The sequence below is a fragment of the Schistocerca serialis genome, chromosome 3, assembly GCF_023864345.2.
Source record: "Schistocerca serialis cubense isolate TAMUIC-IGC-003099 chromosome 3, iqSchSeri2.2, whole genome shotgun sequence".
NCBI classification, from domain to species: Eukaryota; Metazoa; Arthropoda; class Insecta; order Orthoptera; family Acrididae; genus Schistocerca; species Schistocerca serialis.
In genome coordinates, this window is record NC_064640.1 from 238,633,461 (window position 1) to 238,647,116 (window position 13,656).

General features: G+C 41.0%; 1 protein-coding gene across 3 annotated transcripts in view; it reads left to right on the top strand.

The window, feature by feature from the left end:
* The window catches only part of LOC126469986 (extended synaptotagmin-2-B), a 182,197-nt gene that overhangs the window by 8,439 nt on the left and 160,102 nt on the right, over nt 1–13,656 (top strand). The gene's annotated exons all lie outside the window — the stretch shown is intronic.

Below are 13,656 nucleotides of genomic sequence, written 5' to 3' on the forward strand. Positions count from 1 at the left end.
AATTCCCGCAGCATCACCCGATTTAATTTGACTACATTCCATTATCCTCGTTTTGCTTTTGTTGATGTTAATCTTATATCCTCCTTTCAAGACACTGTCCATTCCGTTCAACTGCTCTTCCAAGTCCTTTGCTGTCTCTGACAGAATTACAATGTCATCGGCGAACCTAAAAGTTTTTATTTCTTCTCCATGGATTTTAATACCTGCTCCGAACTTTTCTTTTGTCTCCTTTATTGCTTGCTCAATATACAGATTGAATAACATCGGGGAGAGGCTACAACCCTTTCTTACTCCCTTCCCAACCACTGCTTCCCTTTCATGTCCCTCGACTCTTATAACTGCCATCTGGTTCCTGTACAAATTGTAAATAGCCTTTCGGTCCCTGTATTTTACCCCGGCCACCTTCAGAATTTGAAAGAGAGTATTCCAGTTAACATTGTCAAAAGCTTTCTCTAAGTCTACAAATGCTAGAAACGTAGGTTTGCCTTTTCTTAATCTTTCTTCTAAGATAAGTCGTAAGGTTAGTATTGCCTCACGTGTTCCAACATTTCTACGGAATCCAAACTGATCTTCCCCGAGGTCCGCTTCTACCAGTTTTTCCATTCGTCTGTAAAGAATTCGCGTTAGTATTTTGCAGCTGTGACTTATTAAACTGATAGTTCGGTAATTTTCACATCTGTCAACACCTGCTTTCTTTGGGATTGGAATTATTACATTCTTCTTGAAGTCTGAGGGTATTTCGCCTGCCTCATACATCTTGCTCACCAGATGGTAGAGTTTTGTCAGGACTGGCTCTCCCAAGGCCATCAGTAGTTCTAATGGAATGTTGTCTACTCCCGGGGCCTTGTTTCGACTCAGGTCTTTCAGTGCTCTGTCAAACTCTTCACGCAGTATCTTATCTCCCATTTCGTCTTCATCTACATCCTCTTCCATTTCCATAATATTGTCCTCAAGTACAGTGCCCTTGTATAAACCCTCTATATACTCCTTCCACCTTTCTGCCTTCCCTTCTTTGCTTAGAACTGGGTTGCCATCTGAGCTCTTGATATTCATACAAGTGGTTCTCTTCTCTCCAAAGGTCTCTTTAATTTTCCTGTAGGCAGTATCTATCTTACCCCTAGTGAGACAAGCCTCTACATCCTTACATTTGTCCTCTAGCCATCCCTGCTTAGCCATTTTGCACTTCCTGTCCATCTCATTTTTGAGACGTTTGTATTCCTTTTTGCCTGCTTCATTTACTGCATTTTTATATTTTCTCCTTTCATCAATTAAATTCAATATTTCTTCTGTTACCCAAGGATTTCTATTAGCCCTCGTCTTTTTACCTACTTGATCATCTGCTGCCTTCACTACTTCATCCCTCAGAGCTACCCATTCTTCTTCTACTGTATTTCCTTCCCCCATTCCTGTCAATTGTTCCCTTATGCTCTCCCTGAAACTCTCTACAACCTCTGGTTCTTTCAGTTTATCCAGGTCCCATCTCCTTAAATTCCCACCTTTTTGCAGTTTCTTCAGTTTCAATCTGCAGTTCATAACCAATAGATTGTGGTCAGCTATAGATATGCATGAAAAAATAGCAGTCTGAAATATTTTAATGCTGTGTGTAGCAAACTGCTGCCTTACACTGTCAGTTCCAGAAAATTGATATTGACATTACCACTCCAACTGAAAGGATAGTTAGCATGGCACAAAACATTGGTTTCATTGAATTTCATAAATAGGGAACGTTAGAGCCCTTAAGGCTGAACTGGGTAGTACTAGGGAGGAACTGATGAGGTTGAGGGGATAGAAGGGTGACGACAGGTGGGAAGTGGTGGCAAGGAGCGGGGGCCACAGAAATAGAGCAGTATCTGACAGTTTCATCATTGGCACATACAATAGATTTGTCTTGCTACCTCATTCAACTAAGGAAGAGGCTCAAGTAGTTGTAATTGTAGTTAGCACCCAATAGACTTTCACTAGGAAACCAGTTGTTTCAAAAAGAAGAAGAAGAAGAAATATAAAGTAGGAGGAAAGTTCTGTTGTTAAGTAGTATCCATGGAAGAGGTGTGGGCCAGATATTGAAGGAAAAATTAGGTGACAGGTACCAGGTCCTATTTTCAAGCCCAGTGCTGTCTTAGCCAGGTGACAGATTAGATTAGATTAATACTTGTTCCATAGATCATGAATATGACACTTCATAATGATGTGGAACGTGTCAGGTTAATAAAAGATGTCTGTACAAGATATTACATTACACAAAATATTGCATGACACTAATGTTTAAGTTGTTGGTTTTTTTTTTTTTTTTTAACTCCCCTTAATTTATATCTAAAAATTCAGCCAATGAGTAGGAGGAGTTGTCATCTAAAATTTATTTTAATTTATTTTTAAATGTTAGTTGGCTATCTGTCAGGCTTTTGATGCTGTTTGGTAGGTGACCAAAGACTTTTGTGGCAGCATAATTTACCCCTTTCTGTGCCAAAGTCAGATTTAACCCTGCATAGTGAAGATCATCCTTTCTCCTGGTATTATAGCTATGCACCCTGCTATTACTTTTGAACTGAGTTGGATTATTAACAACAAAGTTCATAAGTGAATATATATACTGTGAGGATCCCTAGATTCTTAAATAGTATCATTGTGCAGGTGGATTACAAAGCAAGGTCATGTTGTGGTAGTGGGTGGAGAGGGAAACAGTATTGATAGGGAGCAGGGCTACAATATTGAGTGTGATTTGGTAAAAACAGCATCTGCAATGAACCATACAAATGTTGGCTTGGTTCCTGCTTTCATGTGGGTTGGGTTGTTTGGGGAAGGAGACCAGACAGCGAGGTCATCGGTCTCATCGGATTAGGGAAGGATGGGGAAGGAAGTCGGCTGTGCCCTTTGAAAGGAACGATCCCAGCATTTGCCTGGAGTGATTTAGGGAAATCACGGAAAACCTAAATCAGGATGGCCGGACGCGGGATTGAACCATCGTCCTCCTGAATGTGAGTCCAGTGCTTTCATGTGGCATTGATAGCCCCAGTTCAACAAGTCTGTCAGGACGGTCAATATGGGGCTATATCAGCTGCTTGGCGTAGCTACTTTCTCAAGCATAGGTTTGCTTCCTGTTAATGGTATTGGTAGGTGGGACTTTGCAAGACATGGTCTGCATCTCAGTAGGAAAGGGAAGGGTAAATTGGCTGATATGACAGGAAAATCCTTTAAGGGGGGGGGCACTGAAACTGATGGGAGTACCTCTTTTTTTGTGCTAAGATTAGTTCCAATCATCAAACATTGATTGGAATTAAGTTTAATTAGAAGCTCAGACAGGCAGGTACTAGAGATGTTAAAATATCACAAGATTCTCATAAAAACACAGTGGAAAATGTTAGTATATTGCATCAGAATATCAGGGGATTAAAAAACAAAGAAGATGAGCTTCTTGTTTGTTTAGAAGATTTAGAAATTGAGGGTGGAATAGATGTACTGTGCCTCTGTGAACATCATATAATCACAGGTATGGAAATGGTAAATGTAGGTGGATATAAGCTTTCAGCACATGTAAGTAGAGACACTATGGAGAGAGGAGTTGACATATATGTTAAAATTTGTCATACTGTGAAAACTATAGGAACTGGAAAATTTTTTGTGTAGAGGAGCATTTGCATGTCAGTTTAAGCTAAATAATGGTACTTTTATAATTGTAGCCATGTACAGGTCCCCATAGGGAAATTTTCAGCCATTTTTGAAAAAGTTGAATTCTTTGTTGTGCCGCCTGTCAGACAGGAGGAAGCAAATTATTGTTTGCAGGTATTTCAATGTAGATTGTCTGATAGAATGCTTGACCTTGAAGTTATACTTGGTTCTTTCAATTTGACGTCAGTTGTTGATTTTCCTACGCAGGTGGTACAGGAAAGCAGCACACTGAATGTTTTTATAGACCAAATTTAATCAAATAAAAGCTTTTCCCGTTAAGAATGATCTGTCTGATCATGATGCACAGCTAGTTACAGTACATGACACACCTCCGTACAGTAATGCAAAACAGTCTTCCAAAATAGTGCATTCGGTTAGTGATTTAGTAGTTGAAAATTTTAGGTAAAGCCTGCAGCAGCTAGACTGGGGTAAAGTATATAGGGAACCTGATGCTAATTTAAAATTTAACCTATTTCATGATACCTTTGTGAGTGAATTTGAAAACTGTTTTCCCAAGAAAATGGTCAACTATAATTGTCAGAAACCATCTACAAAGCCATGGCTTACTAAAAGGATAAAAAATATCTTGTAAACAGAAAAGGAAAATGTGTCTTACAGCTAGGAGGGTTAATGATCGAGAAACAGTGAAACCTTTTAAAAACTACTACACTGTATTAAGAAAAGTTATTAAAAAGTTCAGAAGTATGTGCATTATGTCTGAGATTAGCACATCTGGCAATAAAATTAAAACCATTTGGAATATTGTTAAAAGGGAAACATGGCAACCAAGAGCACAGGAAGACTGTATTTCTTTCAGACTCGATAAGAAGTTTGTTGTAAAGAAGTCAGAACTAGAAAATGTCTTTAATAATCATTTTTAAGTGTTGCAGAGAAAACAGGATCCAACTATTCATTAGAAAATACAAGGCAGTATATTGAAATTCAACCCACCTCTTCTACGGAAGTTAGGAACATAATACTTTCATTCAAAAGTAAAAGTTCACATGGAATTGATGAAATTTCGAACAGAGTACTAAAAGGGTGTTCCCAACAGATAAGTAGGATTCTCAGCTATGTATGTAGTAGCTCACTGAAACAGGGTATTTTTCCAGATTGACTGAAATGCGCTATTGTTAAACCATTGCATAAAGAAGGGGATAGGTCTGATGCTAACAGCTACCACCCAATCTCACTTCTAACAGCTTTATCCAAAAGTCTTAAAAAGGTGGTGTATTCAAGAGTAGCATCAAAAAAATGAAGTACTAACAAAATGTCAATTTGACTTTCAGAAAGCATGTTATATATTCTTTCACTGATCAAATGTTAAATGCATTGAATAACCAAACATCACCCATTGGGATATTTTGTGATCTCCCAAAAGCTTTTGATTGTGTGAGTCATGAAAATCTTATAGATAAGCTTAAGTATTGTGGTATGAGTTGGGCAGTACACAAACGGTTTAATTCATATTTCACTGGAAGACTGAAGAAGGTTGAAATTAATGGTACAGATAGTCTATAAAAATCAGCAGAGTCCTCTAACTGGGAGGTATCAAGAATGATGTCCCACAGGGTTCGCCCTTGGTTCCCTTATTGTTCTTAATATACACTCCTGGAAATTGAAATAAGAACACCGTGAATTCATTGTCCCAGGAAGGGGAAACTTTATTGACACATTCCTGGGGTCAGATACATCACATGATCACACTGACAGAACCACAGGCACATAGACACAGGCAACAGAGCATGCACAATGTCGGCACTAGTACAGTGTATATCCACCTTTCGCAGCAATGCAGGCTGCTATTCTCCCATGGAGATGATCGTAGAGATGCTGGATGTAGTCCTGTGGAACGGCTTGACATGCCATTTCCACCTGGCGCCTCAGTTGGACCAGCGTTCGTGCTGGACGTGCAGACCGCGTGAGACGACGCTTCATCCAGTCCCAAACATGCTCAATGGGGGACAGATCCGGAGATCTTGCTGGCCAGGGTAGTTGACTTACACCTTCTAGAGCACGTTGGGTGGCACGGGATACATGCGGACGTGCATTGTCCTGTTGGAACAGCAAGTTCCCTTGCCGGTATAGGAATGGTAGAACGATGGGTTCGATGACGGTTTGGATGTACCGTGCACTATTCAGTGTCCCCTCGACGATCAACCAGTGGTGTACGGCCAGTGTAGGAGATCGCTCCCCACACCATGATGCAGGGTGTTGGCCCTGTGTGCCTCGGTCGTATGCAGTCCTGATTGTGGTGCTCACCTGCACGGCGCCAAACACGCAGACGACCATCATTGGCACCAAGGCAGAAGCGACTCTCATCGCTGAAGACGACACGTCTCCATTCGTCCCTCCATTCACGCCTGTCGCGACACCACTGGAGGCGGGCTGCACGATGTTGGGGCGTGAGCAGAAGACGGCCTAACGGTGTGCGGGACCGTAGCCCAGCTTCATGGAGACGGTTGCGAATGGTCCTCGCCGATACCCCAGGAGCAACAGTGTCCCTAATTTGCTGGGAAGTGGCGGTGCGGTCCCCTACGGCACTGCGTAGGATCCTACGGTCTTGGCGTGCATCCGTGCGTCGCTGTGGTCCGGTCCCAGGTCGACGGGCACGTGCACCTTCCGCCGACCACTGGCGACAACATCGAAGTACTGTGGAGACCTCACGCCCCACGTGTTGAGCAATTCGGCGGTACGTCCACCCGGCCTCCCGCATGCCCGCTATACGCCCTCGCTCAAAGTCCGTCGACTGCACATACGGTTCATGTCCACGCTGTCGCGGCATGCTACCAGTGTTAAAGACTGCGATGGAGCTCCGTATGCCACGGCAAACTGGCTGACACTGACGGCGGCGGTGCACAAATGCTGCGCAGCTAGCGCCATTCGACGGCCAACACCGCGGTTCCTGGTGTGTCCGCTGTGCCGTGCGTGTGATCATTGCTTGTACAGCCCTCTCGCAGCGTCCGGAGCAAGTATGGTGGGTCTGACACACCGGTGTCAATGTGTTCTTTTTTCCATTTCCAGGAGTGTATATTAATGACTTGCCACTCTATATTCATAAAGATGCAAAGCTAGTTCTTTTTGCTGATGATACAAGCATAGTAATCACACCCAACAAACAAGAATCAGCCAAGGAAATTATAAATAATGTCTTTCAGAAAATTGTTAAGTGGTTCTCTGCAAATGGGCTCTCACTAAATTTTGAGAATACACAGTACATACAAGTAAATGGCATAGCACAATTGATAAAAACAGACATTGATCAGAAAACAGACATTGATCAGAAGTCTGTTGCTAAGGCAGAATATTCAAAATTTCTGGGTGTATGCACTGATGAGAAATTTAATTGTAAAAACACATCAATGATTTGCTGAAACAGTTAGGTTCTTCTATTTATGCTATTAGGGTTATTGCAAATTTTGGTGATAAACATATCAGTAGATTACCCTGCTATGCCAATTTTCATTCACTGTTTTCATAAGACACCAATTTTAGGGTAATTCATCTTTTAAGAGAAAAAGTATTCATTGCACAGAAATGTGTAATCAGAATAATAGCTGGAGCCCACCCAAGATCACCTTGCAGGAACTAAGTATATTCACAGTACCTTCACAATACATATATTCACTTATGAAATTTGTTATTGATAACCCATCCCAATTCAAAAATGATGGCAAAGTGCATAGCTACAACACTACAAGAAAGGATAGTCTTCACTATTCTGGGTTAAATCCGACTTTGGCACAGAAATTGCTGCCACAAAAATCTTTGGTCATTTTCCAAATAGCATTGAAAGTCTGACAGATAGCCATCCAACAGTTAAAAACAAATTAAAAGAGTGTCTGAATAACAGCTCCTATTGCTCAATAGATGAATTTTTAGATATAAAGTAGTAAATGTTAAAAAAAAAGAATTAATTATTTTGTATAAAGAAAACTTATGTTAAAGTGACGTGTTCCGCATCATTACAAAATGTCATATTCATGGTCTATAGAACAAGTATTTATGTATGTAGGAAGGAATAAATCAAAGTAGTACACTGTGCGATGAAGCTGACAACAAAGATTTTGGTAGATATTCTTTAATGGAAATGTTTGTAGACAATGATCTACATATGTAAAGCAGCACGATAGTGAAGGGATGGCGAAGAAAGATCTACAGTTGACAGTGATCACCCCTCCATCAAAAAGAGAGAGAGGGGGGGAAAGAGAGAGGAGATCTAATTTAACCCAGTATGTTTTTGTGTAACAGTACTTCAGTTTTACAAAGTTTTTTTGTTGACTGCATCATTGTGAAACACATGTATGCATATTCTGAGAGTTACCTGTATATTTGTCATCGGGAAATAGGGCAATCCTCATTGAGGGATTCTCATAGAAACTGGGCAGTGGTTGGTAAAAATTGTTAACCGGGTACCAAGAGCTACAAAGCACATTTAAGTAAAGACATCATGAATAAACTGCTCAAGCAAGTGATCATGTCACATCTCACAGAGGACCTGAAATCGTCTAACTCAGGTGCGGAAATGTAGTGCAATTGTGCTTAAAGTTGAGGCATATGAATGATCAAGATTTCAAATTGACGTGTGCACTGCTGACGGGCACAAGTAAACAGCCCAGGTATAGGGAACAAGCAAAAGTTTGTTGAACACAATTTCCACAAAAATATTCTCCACAGTGAACCAAAAGAAAGGATGGTTCTTCAATGAGTGAAACAAAATGAATATTAGTCTTTCAGTAAGTGAAACTAAAAAAAAACACGTGTAAATAACGGAACCACTTAGACTCCTAGAATCACAAAGTAAATAATAATTTCCATGATCTTGAAAGAGCTATGATACACACTCTTCAGTTAACACAATCTTGATGCCATACGAGCTTTATGTTAAAAATAGTGAACTAGGTTTCTGTAGTCACATGCTCTTTGGTGAGCAGCGTCTTGAAGTCCTAATAAATTTAGATTAAAACAGAAAAAATAGATCTCTCATTTCAGGTTTAGAACCATAGTCCAAACCCAAGTTTCAGTGAAGGAGAATAAACACTTAACAACCTCTTATCGTGTACTTTGCTGAAGAAGTATTGAGAGATCTAAGTCTCACAGGAATAAAAACTTTCTGTCTGACACTATCTTGTTGTCTCGAAGAACAGCAGTGCAGTTTGCAAAGCGTCAACAACCAAATCACTGATCACTTAAGAATCCACACGGGTGTCGAGTGCCAACCTAAGTAGTCACCTCACAGATGGATACTTGCAGGCCTATTTTTGGCATATGACATGGCAGATGCATGAAGATGTGCAGTTTGTCAGTGACCTCTGTCATTGTGTATGTGGCCTGGTGATCTGGCCGGAGTGCTGTTTATGCTCTCTGCTGGTCTGGCTGTGGAGTTACAGTATTGTGATATTCCATATCGTATACACTGTAGAGATTGGGCTTGCTGCAACCCACATGATGAATATATTGTGCATGACACTGTTGGTGCCTGATGTCTAGGGTGCCACAGCACATATAAAGTATACTTACTTAACAGAATAGTTGCTCAATCATTAATTTCATCCCCATCAATGCATTCATTTCGGTGCAGTGCATTTAGTCCTTGTCAACACTGATGCAATCTAACAAAATTCCCTGACATTTTACGGAAATTTATCAGATGTACCAAACGAACCTCGTATGTAATGAATACAGTGTCAAAATTAAAGTAATTGATGCTTGTACAAATGTGCGCAGAGGTTGTTCTCCCCTGTTGCACAGCCTTTTTCAGTTTAGCTATTAGGTTCATTATGAGTCTTCATCAACTTTAATGAATTTTTGTTGGTGATAAACTATCCAATAAAAAGAATTTTGTACTGGCACAGTATTCCAGTTTCGGTTCGAATGACACACAAAACACTATTACTCTGAATAGTTGTATGATCAGAACTATTCCACAGATAAAGTTCATGCTTGTATGATATTGTACACGTTGTATACCAACAAAACAAAATTCTGTCAATGCCAATGCCATTTATGTGCCAGGCCAAGATTGTTGCATTTTCCCCTTTTATGTGTGTGTTTAGTTTAAGTCACTATGATAACCGAGTTAAGCTTTGCTAAACTGTAAAAATACTGAATTCAGCTAGTTACTCCTGGCCTTGACTTTTAGGATCTCATGCATGAAGAGAACAAGTTTGTGTTTGCATCGTTAATGTTTGGAGTGTATTCTAGTTACTATTGAGGAAGCTCTTTTCTTTCCCCATGAGGGTCACTATATGAATGTTGTGTGTAGAATTCTGCACCAAATGAAGGAGAATGATGCAGGATAGCTGTTACGTGGTTTAATTCTGCTGCCTTTTTTGTGCTGTTTTTCATTTTCTTTAACGGCTTTTGCTCAAGGGATCTGAAGTGAATTATGGATGAGTGGGGCTAGTTAAATTTAGAATACTTTCTTCTTCCTGAAGTATTCCTGCTTTGGCAGGTCATTTGTCGAATACTCTATAGGACCATGTTGGGATTCTATCTGACACTATAACAATACTGAGTTTCATAAATCTCAGTTGCTATTCAGCATCACTGGTAGTGGTGTATGTGTAACTTATCTCTCTGCAGTAGTGTGACAGTGGATGGTTTAATGTTTTTCCCCGTTTGCTAAATAATGATGAGACTTCAAATTCAGTATTTCAGTTTTTGTATTGACGTTGCCTGTTTTCTGTTTTGGCACTCGTCTCATCAACATTTGTCTGGTCACATAGATCTGCGTACTTTGTTTAGTTACGCTGGAAGAAACAAGCTAACTTCAGCAGCAGCTTCAAGTAAAGTGGAAACAACACGAAAGAATCATAAACCTACCTCAAATTTGTAGCACACATGCATGTCCAAAGGAACTGTGCATTGTAAATCGGACTAACACAGGCACTGCCATATTGTATTTATCTGTCGATACCGGGCAAGTGATTTTCAAGTAAAATGTCTCCCCTGTATGTGATTATACACTACTGGCCATTAAAACTGCTACACCAAGAAGAAATGCAGATGATAAACGGGTATCCATCGGACAAATATATTATACTACAACTGATATGTGATTACATTTTCATGCAATTTGGGTGCATAGATCCTGAGAAATCAGTACCCAGAACAACCATCTCTGGCCTGATAACGACCTTGATACGCTTGGGCATAGAGTCAAACAGAGCTTGGATGGCGTGTACAGGTACAGTTGCCCATACAACTTCAACACGATACCACAGTTCATCAAGAGTAGTGACTGGCGTATTGCGACGAGCCAGTTGCTTGGCCACCATTGATCGGACATTTTCAGTTGGTGAAAGATCTGGAGAATGTGCTGGCCAGGCAGCAGTCGAACATTTTCGGTATCCAAAAAGGCCCGTACAGGACCTGCAACATGCGGCCGTGCATTATCCTGCTGAAATGTAGGATTTCGCAGGGATCGAATGAAGGGTAGAGCCACAGGTCGTAACACATCTGAAATGTAACGTCCACTGTTCAAAGTGCCGTCAATGCGAACAAGAGGTGACGGAGACGTGTAACCAATGGTGCCCCACACCATCACGCCGGGTGATACGCCAGTATGGCGATGACGAACACACGCTTCCAATGTGTGTTCACCGCGATGTCACCAAACATGGAAACACGAATGCGCCCATGATGATGCTGTAAACAGAACCTGGATTCATCCGAAAATATGACGTTGTGCCATTCGTGCTCCCAGATTCGTCGTTGAGTACACCATTGTAGGCACTCCTGTCTGTGATGCAGCGTCAAGGGTAACCGCAGCCATGGTCTCTGAGCTGATGGTCCATGCTGCTGCAAACGTCGTCGAACTGTTCGTGCAGATGGTTGTTGTCTTGCAAATGTCCCCATCTGTTGACTCAGGGATCGAGACGTGGCTGCACGATCCGTTACAACCGTGCAGATAAGACACCTGTCATCTCGACTGCTTGTGATACGAGGCCGTTGGGATCCAGCACGGCTTTCCATATTACCCTCCTGAACCCACCGATTCCATATTCTGCTAGCAGGCATTGGATCTCGACCAACGCGAGCAGCAATGTCGCGATACGATAAACCGCAATCGCGATAGTCTACAATCCGACCTTTATCAAAGTTGGAAACGTGATGGTACACATTTATCCTCCTTACATGAGGCATCACAACAACGTTTAACCAGGCAACACCGGTCAACTGCTGTTTGAGTATGGGAAATCGGTTGGAAACTTTCCTCATGTCAGCACGTTGTAGGTGTCGCCACCAATGCCAACCTTGTGTGAATGCTCTGAAAAGCTAATCATTTGCATATCACAGCATCTTCTTCCTGTCGGTTAAATTTCGCGTCCGTAGCACGTCATCTTCGTGGTGTAGCAAATTTAATGGTCAGTAGTGTACATTACATATGTACAAGTGCAGGTTAATGACACTTGGTTGTCAACCTGTGAAAGTTTGAGTCTGGCTGTGAGTCATGCTCAAATAGTGAAATGGCAAGGCGACCACTCGCGATAAGCGGGAAATATGAATTGGAGTCCCGGTCTGGCACAAATTTTTATTGTCGTCATTCCATTATACAGCTGATAGTAGTCCATATTTGTAGTTCTTAATACATTTCACGTATTTCATAATTTCTGTAGTCGTCACAGTTCCCAAGGAACTTGCATCATAATTCAGAATAACACAGTTACTGCAGTATCACATATTGCTAATGGTTAGTGGCACTGATCCGTCACTGCCCCTGGATCCAACTTCCAATTAAATGTGAACTTTAATAGCCTGTCAAATGATGTTACAGAAACACTTGTGATTTGAAGATCTGATCTTTTGAAACTTTATTCCAGATTAAGAGAACTACACAGTTTAAACCAAACCATTACTGATTTCAGAATTATTGCAAATCAATCTTCAGGCAGCTGTTACAGACTTGTTTTGCTTTTCTGGTGGGGTCTCATTTTTAGTTATTATTGGTTTATCTATTATACAACAGGGTGAACGTTTTCCACTGCAGATATGTTGCATTACTATCTTCTTACCATATACACATTTAGTCCCCTCTCAACCCCCAGCCCCACCCCCCTTTCCCTCCCCCACAACCAGCCAACCAACCAACCAATCTTACCTTATACAACTTTCAGTTTCAGTTATCAGTATTCTTAATTGAAAGGTAAGACCAGTAGTAGAGCTCTGTGTCCACGTCCATATCCAAGACAGTGTGAGAGAATATAAAATGGAGCACGCCTTTAATTTTGGGTTTCTGAGGATTCCCAATTTCTAGCATTGTGTCTGGGCAACTTGTTAAGACTTTCACATCACAATACAGATTTCCCCTCTGAACCTTAATATAAAAGAATGACAGATTTACACTGAAGTTGTGCTTATATCTTTCACTGTCATTGTATGTATTACTAATATTGTATATCACTAATTAAAACTGATGGTGGGGACGTACTGGGCATGTCTCTGTATATTTCCCCCCTTGACTTTATTTGTATCCCTGGTGAGATGTCCACATGTTCTTTTGTAGAACTAACATCCCCAAGTGTTTAAGGGCATCCTTCTGTAATATAAAATTATAGTTTGGTTATTGATGCTGTCACCATCTGAGGTGGTGCAGTGGCTAGCATACTGTATTCGCATTAGGGAGGATGATGGTTCAAGCCTGTGTCTGGCCATCCTGATTTAGGTTTTCTATGATTTCCCTAAATTGCTTCAGGTAAATGCCGGGATGGTTCCTCTAAAAGGGCATGGCCGACTTTCTGCTCCATCCTTCCCTAACCAGATGGGACTGATGACCTTGCTGTTTGGTACCCTCCCCCAAATCAACCAACCATTGATGCTATCAGTACTGTTCAGAGTTGTTACTCAAGTAGTTTTGTGGCGAGCCTATTGGTCATCACTTGCTGTTCTGATACTTAATTTTTTTTTAGTAATGCAAATAGTCCAGTTTGATTCCTTTAATTACCAAATTTTTAAACATTTCTGTTTTTCAAGTAATGGGAGACCTACAAT